This window comes from Lissotriton helveticus, chromosome 5_1 (assembly GCF_964261635.1).
Source record: "Lissotriton helveticus chromosome 5_1, aLisHel1.1, whole genome shotgun sequence".
NCBI classification, from domain to species: domain Eukaryota; kingdom Metazoa; phylum Chordata; class Amphibia; order Caudata; family Salamandridae; genus Lissotriton; species Lissotriton helveticus.
Window position 1 is genome coordinate 597,988,423 of NC_136065.1, and position 18,367 is coordinate 598,006,789.

Genomic DNA, 18,367 nt, shown 5'->3' on the forward strand with positions numbered 1-18,367 from the left:
GATTGATGCAGCATATTAATCGAACAAGGGGCATTAGCTGTTCATTCATGCAATAGTTGGTGCAATTGCTAGCAGGGCCCAGTTTTTAGGTGGTAAGGGCAGGTGTGCCAGTGACCTTTTCTTTTCATGGTGGAAAAAACTTCATGAAACTAGCGTGTACACCTTACTTCTATTTCTTGTCATTATCTAGATGGCAAACTGATTTGTCAGGATTTGGATGCACTAAATGGTATGGCTGTGTGGCCTTACCATGGAAACATTCTTGAACAAACTGTCTTGGGTCCAGTCAGGCTTGTTTGTAAAACCTTAAACTCAATCCTGGGTAGCTATGGCATTGAGCAACAAGGCTTGAACAAGGGAACTCGTGTAAAACGTTTAACAGAACCAAGCAACGAAATAAGAAAGCCACAAAGCACGAAAGAAATATGACACTAATTAATGGAAATAGATTATATTTTTATGAATTTTAACAGTCCAAGATGAGGAAAATCCACCGAAGGGTTCCTCAGATGTAGATTTTTAAAGAAATCTTAATTTTTAATCCAACCGCAAATAAGCAATGGCGATCATAAAGTTTGAAAACTTTAGAAAAGTTTGTAAATGTTAGTTTGGCAACCCCAAACAGGCTTGGGCAATCAAATCCGACATGGATAAGGTCTGGGGGGCCAATCAGGTAGATTTGAACAGTTACCTGGCCCCCACAGTGCTTTCCAGACAAGTTCTCCCAACTCTTGGGTAACCTCCACTGGCTCCCCGTCGAGAGGGGTGTAACTTTCAAGATACTCACCCACGCCTACAAATGCCTCCACAACACCAGACCCCAATATCTCAACAATAGAATCAGGGCTGGACTGGGAACCAAAACCGGCCCTGGCAAAGTGCTCGGCCGGCCTCCCCTCCCCACTCGGGGGGGGGGGGGGGGGGGGTTGTAGGTGCCGCCGAGCGCTTTGCTAGGGCCGGTTTTCGGCCGATTTTGTTGCAGGGCCGATTTTGCAGCAATGCTGCAAAAACGGCCCTCTAACAAAATCGGCCCCCAGGGGCTCAAAACCGGCCCCCACCCTTGCCGCGCACCGAGGGATTGCCCGGTGCCCGCTATGGCCAGTCCGGGCCTGAATAGAATTTCCTTTCATGTACCCAAAAGAAACCTCTGATCCTCTGACCTCACCCGCACCGAATCCCTGTGCATCCGCAGAGCAAGAAAGGGTGGAAGAACCTTATCCTACATCGCAGCCAAGACCTGAAACGAGCTCCCAAATTACATCAGACGCGCCTCCACCCTGCACATCTTCAGGAAGACCATCAAGACCTGGCTCTTCGACTGACCGGAGCTGCACCCCCCAGCACCTTGAGACCCTCATGGGTGAGTAGCGCACTTAAAACTCCCTGATTGATGATTAACTCTAGTGTACAAAATGTCTCCCTTCTGTTGGTGTCTTAATGGCTTTGTCAGTCTGGTTTGCATTAAACTGAGCCATGTCCTTTTGATGACAATTACCATTCTCATCCCTCTGACATTACCGTTGTGTGATCTACACCTGGTCTTGGTAGTGGAGGGGTCAATATTCTACACGATGTTGGAGGATTGGACACCAAGCATGTTAGTTGAAGTGACATCACACGCTATAAACAGCTAAGGCTATTGTAATTATAGTCTCCAATTATTGTTTCACTTACCTCCTATTTACCACTGTATGCCTCCTGTAAACGGTAATCCTCTGTAATTCATGACCAAAGTCATGCTGCAAAAAATGTTCTGTTTCCCTATGTGTCAAAACATAGTTGACCAATGTCTGATGTTTGCATGCCATTCTGCTGAACATTTTTCTGAAATGCGGTCAAGTGTAATTTGCACTCTGTAAAATAACGAACAAGTAAATAAATAAATACTTAAATATCATACAGCCATTAATGGCCAACTACAAAGCCCCAAAAGAGAGAACTCTGGGCCAGCGCCCAAGAGACCACCACATAATTGTAATTTCATTTGAATTTATAAAGCGTTTACTACCCCTGAGGAGGCATTGAAGTGCTTTTCAGCGAGTAACACTCTACTCCGGTATCCAAAGGTGGATTAGTGGTGGATTAGTAGAGGAAAATATAAATTGTTATTGGGAGTGGTAGACATGAGTTCGTTAGTTGGATGAATAGGATAAAGGGTGGGCAGAGAAGGGAGGAGTTTAGAAAGGATTATCTGTGAGTTCACATTAGTAAAAGAGGTTTGGGGTGAGTCAGAGAGCCTGCTAGTTAGATGAATAGAATACAAGATGGCATTTATCTCTTCCCTGAAACTCACACAGCCATGAATAAACAGTTATATAGCCTCTAGCAGTCCCTCGCACAACCCAGAAACCCATCAGCACCCAGGATCAACACATAGCTCTTGGGTGGGCTGAGCGGATCCACTGGGATTCGAACCTGCGACATTAGGCTACTGAGCCGCGAGAATCTAAACCCCTGCTTCTCAGGCAGCACTAAGAAGGGACACCGTTTGTAACTTGAAAGTTGTTGTTTTAGGTAAGGAGGGGTCTGTCGAGAAGATTATTCAGGGATCTCCTGGAAAGATGTTTTCAGTTAAGGAAAGGACCCTTGGCGTTTGGAAGAGGCCTCGACATTGCCAGGGACAAATGCGTAGCATGTGACGGAGGAGTGCCGCTCGTGGCCTCTCCTTAGTCTATGACAGAGAGGATTTGACCAACTGCGGCCCGTGCAGGTAAGAGCGGTGGTCAGGGTGGGGGGAATTTTGACAGACGATGATGAGGGGAAATTAAATAAATAATTAATTTCCCCTCATCATCGTCTGTCAAAATCCCCCCCACCCTGCCTCACCGCTCGTACCTTCACGGGCCGCGGCTGCATTTGACCAATCAGCACAGAGCTGAGGTCTAATAACGGTACAATCTCAAAACCTTTTTTGATAGGTCATAGGTGAGATATCTAACAGGAGCACAAGGCCTACTCAAGCATTCACCCTTCCTAGAGGTATAAACTAAGCTTGGGTAATATCTATATAAGTAGAAGCACCTTATTATGTGTCTGGACCCAGGTGTTTTTATACATAACATTGGCACCCACGGCTCATGCAGGTAAGAGCGGAGGGGCTGGGGGGGGGGGGGGGGGATTTCAATTGAAAAATCCCTACTCGCCCCCCCCCCCCCCGCTCTTACCTGCACGGGTCGCAGCTGAATATTGCGACTATTTTTAAATGATCTGAAGACCATTATATTGCGCATGCACCTGTGATTCCAAGAGTACTGTATCCAAAATGCGCTACTGATGTTTATATTACGCTGTTATATTAACTGGCTAATATGACATTGCAATGCACAAGATCACTTTTGATGCTATCTCTCACTAGATATTTAATGGATGGCTGATACTTATAAATACATGAACAGAGATGGAATATTTTCGGATACGGTATCTCCGTCCAGGGAGATAATTGTTTATTTATCATATACATTGTTTATATGTCCATCTTTTATGGTTTATTTAAAATCGAATAAAGTACATTCTACTACTATACTTTTTTATTCAAGAGACAAATAGGTCTGTGGCATGTAGTGGCCAACATAAGGTGAAGACGGCTCCCCTGCAACTGTTGTCAAGCTGTATAAGTGCTAAAGAAGATAAACTCCCCTTCTTCTTCAGCACCTAGAAGCAGCCTCGAGTTGATGTAACAACTATAGAGCCACCCAGCATTGTTTTATCATTTGCTTCTCGTCTATAGCAGTAGTGCTTTGAAGTGGCATTGTGTGTGTGTGTGTAAGCACTATGGGGCAGATCTACAAGGTCTGGCGCAGCTCTGCAAATCAGCAAGGATGCTCCAGAACACTTGCGACACACAAAACCACCTGTGCGCCACCACTGATGCGCCGCATTTACAATACGGCATGCCGTGGCACACGGATGGGCAGATGCGTGTCGCATCTCCTGGCGTAAAGGCGGTGCATTGCTGGAGTCGCGACACGGCTCCAGGAAGGGTCGGGGCGCCCTATGAGTAACCTGCTGCATCACTCCTAACGCCTGCTTTTGATGCAGCATGGCCGTAAAAGTGACTCAGTGAAATATTGTAGATTTCACTGCATTACTTGTACGAGGTGTACCTGCGAGGGAACGCCCACCCTGCGAAGGAACACCCACTTGAAACTTGGCGCAGGTTTCATGTGGCGCAGGGCTTTACAACGTGACGCCTCTCCCTAGATGCGTCACGTTGTAAATACGGCGCAACATGGCGTATGGTTTATACCACCGCTGCGTCACAGAAGTGACGCAACGGCTGCGTAAATGTGTCACAAGGGGCTTGTAAATCTGTACATCTACAGGCAACCAAAAAGACATGAAATGCTGTGCTAAAAAGACCACATTACTTAGCTCTCTGTGAAGCTCTGCACACAATTATTTGAAAATAGTTTAAACCAATGCGCCTCTTTGGCAGTCAAGCATGAGGCCTGGCCAAGATTCAAGATTGCAAATAGCGTGACACTGTCTCAAAATAAAACATGCACCTGCTGGTCTGTAAATAAGAGCTGAAGAACCACGAAATCACTGAATAATCCATTCAGGGCAGAACAAGGAAAGCATCCATTGTTTCGCCTCACATAAACAGGACGCACAATGCAGGATATATATCTCAGGAAAAAGCGGCATCAAATATTTGTGCTTGCTAGTAACAGAAATTCAGCAACAAGCAACGACTAAGTCCCCTGATTGAAGACAAGTGTGTAGTACAGGAGGCAGAGATTCACTCTTCTCAAAGAAAAGGAGCAACCCTGAAACTCATTTCTTGAACCTGCATTCGAGAAAAGTTGAGCAAAAACGGACACCCATTCAGGCAATACAGGTGGAACAAAACAAAATGTCACAAAGAATTATAAAAGATATGTATAACATTATCTGCTCACTGTGAAGATCCACAGGCACAACCACATGCTGGCCAAGTACAAACATATTTATCATTTAGGGGTCGCTTTTGCAACCCCTGGCACAGGGCCGGTCCTAGGATTCGTGGGGCCCCGGGCAGGATAGGAACATGCGAGGCCCCTCTAATTTACATAAGATGTAGTATCACAGCAAGTGACATTATAAGAAGTGTCCACTGACTAATCATTTTCTGGCACTGTTGAAGTAGCTTTGCAAGAAGTTACCTCTCTAATGTGTACATCACTGAGATGGTTACAAATCAAAATAATAGCCCTAATGAAATAAGTGCAAATATTTTTTAAGCTCTATTATGTGGAAATGCAACACGTCAAACGGGGTTTAAAAGCTAGGCCTCTATTTCTTCAAAACCGATGTTTCCAGATTAATGAATGAATAAAATTCTAAGACAGACTGTCCCATAGCTATACAATGGATATTCAGGTGACTCCCTGATACTCCAGTCGCACCAATGAAGGTCAAGGTTAAGGCATTTGGTTTTAGCAGGCATGGACATCAAAATAAAGGGATCTATGCTGGTTCGGGTGAGCGACCTGAAAATGCTCCAGTAAACAGAAAGCACAAATAAGAGGATGAAATGGCACAGATGACATACACATGTTGGGTGGCAGGAGCACCAGAAGCTAGACCTTTCCCACAAACTGAATGCCTAATCCCGGCAACTACTGTCAAACTTCATTTTTAAGAGATGAAAAGAAAGAACTAAATTAAAGATATAAAGATGAGATGGCTAAATAGGGACAAGAATGTGTATCCAGGTAAAAAAAAACTGCCAAAAGCTACAATGGGAGCCAGTCACTCAACAGACAAGTAGTAAATAAAGCAACACAAGAAGAGGGATTTATTTTAGCAGACTCAATGCAGGTTTCCCTTACAAGGAAATTAAATCTAGCAATGTGGAATAGGGTGGGGAAGCGGTGTTTGATTTTCAAAATAAATCTCCCAGAATCCCTCAGAATCCCTGAACTTTGCATTTTTAAAGATTTGAAGTCACATTTTAAGTCACATATCCTTAATAAATGAGAAGATACCTGCCAAATTGCGATGGGTCCAGACACATGTCGCTTGACTCAAATTTAGCCTAAGAAGAAACAACCAAATTGCACTTAGCCGCAAGTAAATGCACTGGATCTTGGTTAAAGAGACAATTGAAAGCAAGACCCGTGAAAGACCATGTCCATTATCCATAAATTACTCCAATCATGCCCCAGGCTACCTAATCAAAAACTTTTGGTCCTTCCAATCGCCAATACTATATTTGCCTTCCTACAACTACTGTCCACCCACTCACCTAGGCTCAGTGACTGGCGAATCGCTCTATGTGTGATGATGTACTCTATGGAAATGAGCCACTCGCTCCTCAGTCAGCTCCCCTCTGCAGCCCCCTTTTACTGTAAACTGCCACTTATTCTCACCTCCAAAGCAAGGCTCATTTAAAGTGTACTGCTGAAAAGCTGAAATTTCCCCAGGCCTCACATCACTACATCTTGTGTTGCCCAGGCCTTCCCATTGTCATTCCGCACTTGACAGTGATCAGGCTATCTTTGGGAGCATGACCAGACTGACCCTGTGCAGCAGCCTGGTAAATATATTTTAATACTCTTTGGGACAGGATACCTAGTGTTCTAGTGGCTCTAGTTTCTTGGACAGTTATTGACAAATGCTAAACTTTAAAACATGTTGGAACAGATACCTAATAGGCCTGCAAACTACTTTTACAAGATATTTGGGTTTCTTCTCCTGCCCCTTTCCTCAGGTTTGTTTTGTTAAATTACACCAAATTGTGCAGATAAAGCAAATTTCTTTAGTTATTGTTTTATGGAAAGAGATGAATGACAATACCACACCAAGAGGGTAACCTGGTGCTAAGGAATTTCCAAGGAAAAGGTACATGCTATACTAATGTATTGAAAGGCCAGTTTTACGTTTTTTTCCCAGAAGATTTAAGATGACCGTAGCTCAAGACTGAGACATTTCGAGTCCTGTGCAGCTAGAAAGGAGAAGGATCTACCTCCACTATGTTTCCTCCTAATTTTAGGATGGCACAGGTGCATGGCTCTTACAGAGCGTAGGATTCTGGAATAAACAGAAGGACTAATATAGTACTGAAGAATGAGCAGGCCCTTTTATACAGTGCACAATGGCAAATTGATAGATCATTTGATTTCGGTAATCAGCAGAAAGAGTATCTAGAGCAGCCTTAGATTAGAATCCTATCAGTGTTCTTAATGATCTGAAGGATACCAAATGCATAAGGTGGGAAGTTCAAGACAGGGAACACTTGCATAATCTGGTTGTGAGAAGATAATTGACTGTACAACAGTCTTGCTTAATGACAGGTGAAAATGCAGATATTGGTATTGCATATGGATGTAGTAGAAGTAGATAACACACCATTTGTCCAGACACAGAGAGAAGACATTGGAAAATAAATCCAGGATTTTGTTGTTGACACAACCATGGTGGTTGATTGACCCAGCTCCAGAAGCCACCAAAGAGCAGTGTGTATGGTACCAGGCCCCTTAAAGATGGGGATGTCTGATGTTTTGCTGTTTAGTTTTAATGAATTTGTCTTTATCCAAAAAGCAACTGATTGCATGCAAGTCCAAAACATTTTCTTGCTTAGAGACCAGGCCTCTCAGAAAGGATAGAGCTGAAGCCGCGTCAGGGGAATACCTTGAATTCCAGGTTGTTTCAGTTGATTCAAAAGCACCAGATGGGAAAAATTCAACAATATAATTTAGTAATATCAAGGCTGCTTTGCCTTCCTGATCAAGAATCAGGCCCAAACTCTTCGACACAGCAAGAAATGCTTACAACTTATGGAGAGGTCAGAATCCAACTAGCAAGCGATTAAGAAGTAATTTAGTTTATATGAAACAGATTTGTCAGTTGACTTATTTTTCAAGGATTTTTCAGAAAAAGGCAGCAGAGGTGTTAGAAGATGCTGAGAAGCTTTGAGCCTGCCGAAGGATTTTTGAGCAGAGGTACAAACGCTGCTTTTTAGTTTTTTTTTTTTTTTCTACATTGGTTGAGACAGATGATAACGTAAGGGCGATATTGCAAATGGAGGTCAGGGCAGGGTCTATGATGTTTAGATATCCATTCATTAAATGGGCAGGAAAGGGTCCCAAATGGGAGCTACATTTAATAGAAACATCAAGCGTAGTAAGAGTAGTAAGAGTACGCAGAGAGCAGGCTGTAATTCCGCAGACATGTCGAGGATGGTTCGAGATCACAAACTTTTGTGAAGGATGACACACATCGCAAATCTAAGCCACACTTTCTACTTGGAAAATAAAGAAACTTTGGCAGAAGGCTAAATGTACTTAGCAGCACATGCTAGTTCAAAGACACTTTTACCTCTCCTCCAGCCTCCTACTTTTTTTGCTGATTCTGCCCACTTACATTCACCTCTCTTCTCTGTGCATTACTTTTTATCTCACCTCTTGTTCAGCCCCTCTTACATCCACCTCGTTCTGCATGCTCTCCTTTTAAAGTATTATCTTTCCCCACTGCCCAAGCCTTTTACCTGTACTCTCTTGTTCTGCCACTCTTTTGATATTTTGATATTTATGGGTATTTGTAGAGCGCGAACTTTCGCTCCGGAAGGAGCATCTTGGCGCTGAGCATACGTGTAAAAAAAAGCATTGGAGAGAATCTAGATAGCTGCCAATACAGAGGTGTCTGATTGTTGATACAACCATGTCTTTAAGAGCTTCCTGAAGAGACTCTCCTTCTCAATTAGTCTGAGGTTAACGGGCAAGTTGTTCCACGCCCTTGCTGCCAGGACAGTGAAAGTTTTCCCACCCCTAGTTTTATACTTGAACCTCGGGGTCGTAATGAGATTGGTACCCGAGGATCTCAGACATCTTGTGGGATTGTAGTACAAGAAGCGATTAACAAGGTAGCGGGGCCCAATATTTTTCGTGGATTTAAACACGGTCAGTAAAAGTTTAAAAAGGATTCTTTTATGAAGGGGCAGCCAATGGAGGGAGTTGAGTGCTGCTGAGGCTGATGACCTTCGAGGGAGTTTCAGTACCAATCTGGTGGCCGCGTGTTGTATACTTTGTAACTTCCTAAGCGTAGACTTCTTCACACCGGCCATTAGGCCATTGCGGTAGTCAAGTCGGGAGAGTATTAAAGCTACCGCGACTGATTTCCTAGCTGCAATGGGGAGGAAGTCGAAGAATTTCTTTAGGGATGTAATAAGTCCAAAGCAGCGCCCAGCAGTAATCCTGACGTGGTCATCGAAAGAAAGGGATGAATCAAATTGCACGCCTAGATTACGAGCGGAAGCCACTGCACTGGGAGGGGCCTCTGATCCTTTGGGCCACCATTCTTTCGGGCAGAAGGATAGATCTTTACCAAGTGGTATAATTTCGGTCTTTGCGCTATTGCACCTCAGGTGGTTTTTGTTCAACCACTGGAAAACATCAGCGAGACAGTTCCGAAATCGCAAGTCTGCGTCCGTGCACTTTTTGTCGATGGTGACGACAAGTTGTGTGTCGTCGGCGTATGACGTGACGAGGATCCCATGAGACTCTATCACAGCGAGAAGGGGAGCCATATAGATGTTAAAGAAGAGTGGACTTAATATGGACCCCTGAGGAACTCCTGATGTAATGGGTTTTTCGCTGGATAGATAGGGACCCAATGACACGGTTTGGGACCTGTTAGACAGGAAAGATTTTACCCATGTCAAAACAGTGTCTGTCACGCCAATCTCTCGCATTCTATTAATCAGAATGACATGAGAAATAGTGTTGAACGCTGCTGTTAAGTCAAGCAGGATGAGGACGGCTTGCCTTCCCTCATCCTGCAAGAACCTAATGGAATCGGATAATTCTATCAAAGCTGTTTCAGTGGAGTGGCCGGAGCGGAACCCCGACTGTTGAGGATGCAGGAGGTTGTGAGATTCTATAAATGTTTTTAACTCTCCATGCACTAGCTTTTCCGTGATTTTGCCTAGAACAGGTAGTAGTGAAATAGGGCGCATGTTGGTAAGATCAGTTGGAGATTTATTCTGCTTCTTCATCAAGGGCTTCACAATAGCCTTTTTCCAGCTGCTAGGCACTATCCCTGAAAGAAGAGATTCATTGACGATGACATTGATGCTGGGATTCACTACCTCAATTAGATGGTGTAAAATGCTAGGAGGACAGGAGTCAGTTGGGGCTCCTGATTTGCAGGCCAGAATTGCACTGCGTGTTTGCTGGAGGGAAACGAGTTTGAAACTACAAAGAGGGGGATAGTTGACAGTTACCTCCTGAGGAGTAATCAAGGGAGGGGGGAAGTCTCTCTGGATACTAACAATTTTATCCACAAAGAAATCTGCGATTTGGTTACACAGAATTTCGGACGGTGGGATTTCAGGTGTGAGAGTTTTAGGGTGGGTGAAGGACTTGACTATTGAGAAGACAGTTTTTTGTTTTTGATGAGCTTCATCTATAGCCTTAGTAAAATAATCCTTTTTAGCCGCTTTAATGCTGGAGAGGTATATTTTCCTCTGCTGAACATAGAGTGCTCTTGAGGCCTCGTCATAGGTTTTTCTCCACTTCCTTTCCAGTATACGGCAAAGGAGGTGGCTGTCAGTTAAAGTTTGAGTACACCAGGGAGCATTTGGCTTTCTTTTGTGGCATTTAGCATGGTGGCCATTAGGGTCAGAATTATCCGAAATAATTTGGTCCATCCAGGCATGGAAATTACGGGAATCCACTTCAACATCTCCAATAAGTTTGGGGGCCTGGACTAAGGGTTGGGCAGCCAGCTTAATGCGTTCAGTCACTTTTCTCCAGTTAACTGTAAAGGAGGGGTGGGCTCGCTTAATGCTGGAAAAGGCGTGGGCTTGTATCCTGATGTCAAATGGAATGAGACAATGGTCAGTCCAAATTTGAGGGATCGGAGGGGACGTGATCAAGGTTGTGAGATTAGAACAGATGCCATCAAGAGTATGGCCTGCACGGTGGGTAGGCGCAGTGACAAGTTGGGATAGTCCAAAAATGTTTAACGAATGTTGAAAACAGATAGTGTGGGGATCGACACATGATTCTAAGTGTACGTTCATATCCCCTAGTAGGGTAAAGTTGGGATAGTGTAACATAAGTGCCCCGAGGACATCATCTAAGGAGCCCAGAAAGGAAGAAGCATTGCCAGGAGGGCGGTATATCAGTCCCCCCGAGAAGGAGGTAGAGGCATTGATTTTAATCGAGAAGCCTATGCCTTCACTTCCTTTAAGATGGTCTAAGTCAAATGTATGGCAAAGGAAGATTTTCTTAATAGCAAGTGCTACTCCACCCCCACGACCCGCAGGTCTGTCCCGCCTGAAAAAGGTGAAGTCTGGGGGGAGGGCCGTTGCCAGATCGGGATTAGATGAATCATTTAGCCAAGTTTCAGTAATAAAAAGAGCATCCAAATTATGACATAATATTAAATCATATATATCTTGGCAGTGGCAGGATAGGGACCTGGCATTAATGAGACCTCCTTTAAAATTATTGGGAGTAGCCTTTGATGGGGACGGCGTTTCGTGTGCTTTAAAAACTGTCACAGAGGGCATCCATTTGTAATGAGGGCATAAGAAGGGACCCCGGAGAAGATCGATGGTGGGGCAACCCTTACAATAATCACCCGTTTCAGAGCGTAGTGCAAATAAATCATTGCTGTCGTACCTGATAGTAGGAGGTTTATGGGCAGTATGCCCTGGGCCTGGCGCCGTCCTGGCGCGGACGGGCGCAGACGGGCTTGGCTTAGGCGCGGCTCCGGCGCGCGTCCGGCGCGCCCGCTGCGCCAGCCCGCTGCGCCGTCTGGCCGGCCTACACATAATATAGGGAGAGAAGAAGGCGGGAGGTCGGCGCGACTAGAGCGCTCTCCCCGCCTCACTAAAGATGGCGCCCACCGCCGCCGAGTGTCGGCTAAAAAGCGGATGGGCCGAGTGAGGGAGATGATAGATTGTCAGAATGTCAGTGTGCCTAAAACTTCATCATTCCCGTTATTTCTAAAAAGCCCCCAAGATAAAATCAAGACGATATTAAAAAGACGCTCTGAGTGCAAATCGCAATTAATAACAGGTAGCAAGGTTAACACCACATTCAAATTACAAACAGCTTGCAGCCCCAGTTCCCCTCACTAGGGAGAGCTTCTGTAAGGCCTCTTACATCCATCTTGACCCTCACACCTCCATGCTCGACTCTTTATCTCTCATCTTTCCACCTTGCCTCTCATATTCACTTGCAGATTCCTCCCCTCTTAAATCCACATCTCTCGTCCCTGCCCTACTCTTCACATCTCAACTCTCCACCCAGTCTTTATCTTCTTTGCTGGTTATGCCATCCTAAATCCAGCCATGCCTTTAACTTCTTCCCTTTCCTTTTATCTTTTCTTTCTGCTCCTGCTTCGTTACATACACCTCTCCCCTTCCTTCTTCCCTCTCTCCTTGCTGATTCTGCCCTTCTTGCATCGAACTCTACCTCCCTGATCTACACTTCATCTCTAATCTCTCACCAAGCCTTTAACTTTCACTTTCTGGTTCTGCACATCGAACATCTATCTTCCCCTCCTCTCTGACTCTTCATCTCACCTCTGTCTTTTGTTGGTTTTTCTCTCTTCCATCCACTTCTCTCTCTTGCCAGCTATGACTTTTATCAATACACTACCTTCACTGCTCACTGCTTACACCACTTATTTCCATTCATGCTCTACTCTTATTCTCATCTCTTCCTCAAACCTTATTTTGTGGATTCTGCACCTTTTACATCAATCTCTCTGCTATCCCCAACTTTGTTGCTTCTCTTTCTCGTTATGTCCTTCTTATATCCACCTTTCTCCTCCATGCTGTATGCCTCATCTCCCCCCCTGCCTCTTACCTTTTTCACTGATTCTGGCCTTCTACACCCACCTCTCATCATTCCCTCTCTCTTCTCTGTATAAGGTTTCTTGATTGTAGTGCCTCTTTTACATCTACATACCCCATCCATGTACTGCCATTCTCCTCTCATTTCTTCCTTCAGCCTCCTAAGATTTCTTAGCTGGTCTGTCCCCTTTACAGCCACCTCTCCTCTTTGACCCCCTTACCTCTTACCTTGTCTCACTGTTTGTCTCATAAATCCATGTCTCCCTTCCATGCTCTACACTTCACTTTATCTTACCTACTGTCCCTTACCTTTCTCCCAAATTCTGCCTATATTTCACCCACCTCCTACCTACCTGCTGAGCCCTTCACCTCTCATCTCTGTGCAGTCTCTAGCCTTATCTCACTGGTTCTACCTTTCTGAAATGTACCTCTCCCCTGCCTCTCTACCCCAGCCTCTTACCGGCTCTTGGTTGTCTTGCCCTCTTACATCCAACACTTACCATTCCCTCTCTATGACACTTAAGTTTTCCTGATGGTTCTGCTTCTCTTATATCTAACTCTCCTATCCAAGCACTGCCTTTCATCTTTCTCTTTGGCCTCAACTTTGTTCACAGGTTCTGCCTCCCTCATGTCCACCTCTCCCCTCCAAGTCATGTGATGCAGTGCAGCCCCCTCCCCCCACTCCCCGGTGAGGCTGCGCTGCAGTGCGCGACAGGAAAGGAGCAGGAGAGCACCATATCTTCAGACACATGGCTCTCTCCTCCCCTTTCCCTTGCACCGTTACTCATTTCAGCTCTGTGCGCCATGCACACACCTTAGCGCTGAAGCGCTATGGTGCTTTGCGCTGCTTTGCACTGCTTTGCACTACTTTGCACTACTTAGATGGTGCTTTCCAGCGCAAAACAAGTTTTCGCTGGAAAGAAAATAGCAGCAAAAAAAATTGCGCCGGTTAGCGTCACTTTTGTGACACAAAACCAGGGCAAAAGGTTTGAAAATCTCCCCCTTCATGTTTTATCTCTCTCTTACCTCTACCCTCCATTCGCTGTTTCTGACTCTCAAGTTCCATCTCTCCCCTACATGCCCTGCAATTCACCACTCTTCTCTCCGGCCTCTTACCTTGCTTCACGTCTTGTGCCTGGGCACAATACAGGCCCCTGCAGCACAGATGGGCCCACAACACTTCTGAGGGCCCCATCCCACCTGGGGCTCCCATGAAGCCTAGGGCAAATGAATATCTGTGAGATGTGGGAGACTCTGGGGCCCATTATTACATTCTGCAGAGAGGGACCCCATAATTTTGTTGTTACATAACTGCTCTCGTGTTACTTTTCATGCATACAGCAATGAATGGTGAGTGGCTTGAGGGGTTATATTACTTGGATGTATCTTGGAGGGTTCATTGCACTCCCCTTGGGTGATAAGGATGGATGTGGGATCACCCCCCCCCCCCCACATTCCTCCCCCTCACTGCATGTTAGCATCTCCACTAAACTTTTAAAGACCCAATTGCTCATTCTTCCTTCGGTTCATGTAAATTACATGAAAATAAAAAACACCAAGCGCTTATAACTGGAGTTATTATTTATGTTTTACTCCTTTAATGTTTGTTTTGGATGAACGTGCTTGTTTGAGAAAAAAAAACAGAATTGCAAAAAAAGAAAAGAATAATAAGCCCTTTATCCATTTTCTGTCTTCTCCCTTCCATGGAAAGAGCAGCGCCTTTTGTGATGTGAGCCCTGCAGGATGCTCTGCGTTTCATTCATGCAGGGGCAGGGCTCACTTCACACCTCATGCCAGTTCAAGTAGCTGCCTAACTGATGTTATGCAGATGCATCGATTAGGCTGATCACGGCCACAAACCCGCCTTCGCACTCTGCAGCACCTGAAAGCGATGGGGTGTCATATTGCCTTTTTCAGTCAATGGCAGCCGGGCGAGGTGAGGAGGTGAGGGGGGCCCCCTCCGTGGGCCTCGCACTTTACACCACTGCTGCAAACCCCAAGGGAGGGGGCTCCCCACCTGTCACTTTTACAATGGCACCATTTCAAAAGGTTGATGGGCTCGTGGGGGGGCCCCATCACAGTTAGACAGCCGCGAGGACCTGGGCGGCTGCCCACACTGCCCATGCCTAGCGCCGGCCCTGCCCTGGCATGCCCCTTTTGACCCCTGGCACTGCCTTTGCGACCCCTAGCGTCAACAGTGGCTAAATCAGTGGCAGCTCGTCCTTATGGACGTTGGTGGGGGCTTCACTTACCTCGTTTTATGTCAATTTTTTATTCTACTTATAGTGAATAATATTACACTATTCACACTAGTTTAATAAAAAAAATAGTGTGCAAATAGCTGTAAAAGGAATATTCCTGGCAGATGTAATTTCTTTTTTTTAAATGTATGTATGTTGTGTTCGTCTTTGAAGTTTTGAGTGTTTATATAAGAGAGAGTGTGTGTGAATGTGTGTGCATGTGTAGGCAGAGTGTGTGTGTATATGTGAGTGTGTGTGTATTTATAAGCATATGTATGTGTGAGTAAAAGTGAAGGTCAAAGGGCATGTGAAGTCACTTCCGCTACCCCAGGCCTTTTGGTGAATTGACGTCAGTGAGTACAATCCGTGTGGCCACTGCCACTGGATTGTGGCAGTTAATTCCAGCTAGCCATGGACTTGAAAGAGAATCTACTAGCAATGTGATTCAGGCCTTTGGAAAATAGACCCACCTTCTCATACACTTTCACAAATATGAGGAATTCTCCAGATGGTCTGCTCATTGATCAGAGTGGAAGGATTAATACAATACAATTTCCACACTTTCTCAGTAAAATACAGGAATGATAGAAAAAGAAACACGAGATGGCAACAACAGCCAACATCCACAGACTGCTGAGTAAATATTTGAGATTTCTAGTACCTCTGTAAAATGTAAAGAATCCATGTAAATCGTAAAGTTTAGGCACTATTGGTAAACTACAAAGCTTCCACAATGCTTGTACATATGAAACCTTTATACAGTTTTTGTTAACTTGTGAAGCTTGCACAAAAAATGTAATTCTGTCAATATCTAACAATTTCTGCAGTACCTCTAAATCTGAAACTCTACAGAAACATGTGTAATCTGTAAAGATGTGTAAATACTTGTAAATCTGAAAAGCTTTAGAAATACATATAAATCTGTCAAGTCAGGCAACAAATATAAACGTGTCTCGCATAGACAATAAACATGAATCTATACATTTTGGAAATCAAGTGAATCCGTAAAGCGTTGACAATAGTCATAAATCTGCAAAACTTCAGAAATATTTGTAGTCCTTAACTGAAAAATATTCGAAATCTCTTACTTCTATAACTTCAAAATAGTTGTTAGTCCACAAAAGTCTGACAATAATTCTAAATTTGAAAAGTTTTGATAGTATTTGTTAATCTGTGCATTAGTTGATAATCCACAAAATCACAACAATTCTGGTACACCTGTAAAGTTTAGGAAGTATTTACAAATCTTTAACACCTAATTAATACTGACAATCAGTAAAGTGTTAACAATGTTTGTAAATCTACACAAATTTGGCAGAAGGTATACATATTAAAGTTTCTACAATGCTTGTAACTATGTAAAGTTGTAACATTTTAAAAAATCCAGTCTCGCACCTGAACTAAATTGCTTTGCAAAATATGTGTATTGCTTCAAGAGGGGACTATCAAGAAACCATGGCTCAACTAGACCAAAGTCTTGTCTTGACCTAGATATAAATGCCACTGTTTTAGGTTTTTGCTGTTTTCCCCTTACATGAACCATCAACTTCTAAGAAGAACATTAAAATCACCACCCATAACTATGGGACCAACAAAGTATATTGCAAAATTATAAAGCATTGGAGTGGAACGGCCTGATCCTCAATGAGGCCATAATGATTAGAAAAATGTAATTGCTGTGCCTCTAAAATTGCTGCTATTCAAAGCCCTCTGTCAAAATTATCCTGCTTGACCTCAGCTATCTTCCATTTCAAAGCCAGAGGGAAAAAAGATAACCACACCTCTAAAAGCAGCGGCATCTCAAGCAAAAAAAAGGACCGACATTTTAGGATTGTTTAAAGTTTAAATGGGTCAATTACGAAAAGTGACACTAGGATTAAGGCTTTTTAAACAAGTGAGGGTTGAACCATCTATTGATGGATAAACAATAAATATTACGAGATATAATCTTAATAGATCCAAACATCAACAATACAATTATCAAACATATAGCTAAACCTATGAAAAATGTCTGCCCTGTGTACTATGCTTTATTGCATATTTCACAACCTGGGACCCCCACTCCCCATCACCCCACTTGACCCTGGTGAGCCTATGTTGCTCTTAGAGGGGAATTGCTCATCTCAACTCCAAAGCCACAGTTTAATCCAAAATTACTTGGTGCCATGTAATCTTATCTTAGATTCAGGTTTCTTAAGCGAAAGGGATCCCACCTCACCTTTTTAACCTGGTAAATGATCAGAAAGAAAACATTTATAATATATCATTTTTATAAGGAATATGTAAATATTGATCCCAGCAATATTATAGTGTAAAAAATATATAAAAAGGGAACTCAAGAAATTTGACAGTCATTTCCTCTGAATTTCTTTATAAAAATCAGGAGTTTCTGGCAGTGAAGGAAAGATTTGAAAATGTCCTCTATATAAAGATTGTTGAATTAGGGAAGCCTGTGCTCCTGCTACTTTGAAAGAGTCCAACATTTCCCTTTTTACCAGTTATTGTCACATGCGAAAATATTTGAAATGTGAAATCATTCAAAATATATGTTCTAAATATATTCTATTTACACCCTTAGCTAGTTTGTGCAACAATAAGAATATACTGCCTCCTGTCTCTGGCACATCAAAATTAAAAATATTTGCTGATGATATTTTACTTTATTTGTCAGCTGACTAATCTATTTCTTAAACGGCTCTGGGGAGATTAAGCAATATTACCATTAATAGTGGCTATAAAATCAATCAGTCTAAGTCTTAGATTTTCCTATCTTATGCAAAAGAACTGGATCTTCCATGTCAATTAAGTAGAACATTTTTCCATGCTCGTCCAATTTAGTATTGAGTATTCATGTTACTCCCAACTTTTCATATCTATGTGCTTTAAATTGTAGGATGAAGATGAATAAAGTTAGGCTACTGTAATCACAATGACAGCATTTACCTTTGTCAATTATCGGTGAGGTCTCTCTAGTTAAAATGTTGATACAATCACTTTTCTTGTTTTTAATTTCCAATGTTCCAACTAAGGTGAATTAATCTTATTTTCAGGATTGATACATTATTAAGAGCGTTTCTTTGGAGCGAGTAACGCTCTATAACTAAACAAGGAGCAGGGGAGTTTAGCTTTACCTCGCTTTAGACATTATTATCTATCTACATGTTTTTATTATCTTGTAAGGCTTCACACTGATGCTATTTTCTGTTATGGTTGTATCTTAAATTAATAATTGAGAAGGCAGATATATAGCTTCGTCTTTTTGAAGACAAGAAAACTTCCTAAAATACTTGATATAAGAGAACTCCTTCTATGAGATTTCAGATGTGACAGATCTAGT